We start from the raw sequence: 993 nt of genomic DNA, 5'->3' as shown, positions 1-993 counted from the left end.
CTTACATCTGGTTGAATAATAAAACATATGGCTCTGGAGTAAAGCATGTGCAGCTGTAATTTACTGTAAATATCCAACTCAAGATAGCTATGGAGATAAAAAACTTATGGCATGCACTCAGGGTTTATCCCACTATCCATCACTACTTGAATATTTATGACACTCTGACATTTGTGGTTTATATGTTAATTAACTATGTTTTAGGAGTTTTCTTTAGGGCATTTTCTTCTATGTACAACAGATATGAGTTTACAAGTAGTGGACACTTTTTCTCCCAATATACTGGTTTAGCACATCCTTCATTACAGAGTGATCGTAATAATAGGGTTACTATTGATATTGTAGGACATTTTCCAGTGTAGACTAAAATGTGACATCTTTCTAATGATTTATTTTAAAAATCCTTCTTTAATCATATTTTCTATGAACATGGACAAAGAGTTTCTTCTCTTGTTTTATTCTTTTGGGTAGTTCTGATAATAACAAAAGATTAAAATAATCACGCTTTGTTGCTTTTGGGGCAATACAACAAAATGTGGAATTTTTTTTTTTTTTACCTTTTTATATTTTGCATTCAAAAATCAAGAATACTGAACCTTTTTGGACCCTTTCATACAATTGTCTGTGACTGGACTGATAGGTAGTGTTTTTTGTTTGTGTTTTGGATTGACCTTTCTTTAATCATTTGATTGATTAGATGCGTTCTGTCTCAGTTATTCCATCAACTTAAGTTCTAGCCAGACTGCAGTTCTGAATTTGGCATCTTAGCTTCAGAACTTGTTTCTGTGACTTTGGACAGGGATCTATGTCACAGCCCAGGTTAGAGAGAACTTTATTCCTGGTTTGAATCTGGATGTGGACAAAAGGGATTACACACCAGTGATACTACAATCACTATATCTGTATTGCAGTAAAATGTGGCATCAGACTTTGAAAGTTGTATTGATACCAATCAGCATTGATGCTAACAGCTAGACTGAACCCCAGCTACTG

General features: G+C 33.9%; 1 long non-coding RNA gene across 1 annotated transcript in view; it reads right to left on the bottom strand.

Annotated features, from left to right (window-relative positions):
• Positions 1 to 643: 643 nt before the first annotated feature.
• The window catches only part of LOC108445266, a 32,132-nt gene continuing 31,782 nt past the window's right edge, over positions 644 to 993 (bottom strand). The window contains exon 3 of the long non-coding RNA XR_001860071.1: positions 644 to 993. This exon is cut by the window's right edge and continues 577 nt beyond it. This is a non-coding gene — a long non-coding RNA (uncharacterized LOC108445266).

This window comes from Corvus brachyrhynchos, unplaced genomic scaffold (genome assembly GCF_000691975.1).
Source record: "Corvus brachyrhynchos isolate BGI_N302 unplaced genomic scaffold, ASM69197v1 scaffold92, whole genome shotgun sequence".
Classification (NCBI taxonomy): domain Eukaryota; kingdom Metazoa; phylum Chordata; class Aves; order Passeriformes; family Corvidae; genus Corvus; species Corvus brachyrhynchos.
Note: the sequence above shows the minus strand (reverse complement) of the source record. Positions and strands in the feature narration are given on the sequence as shown.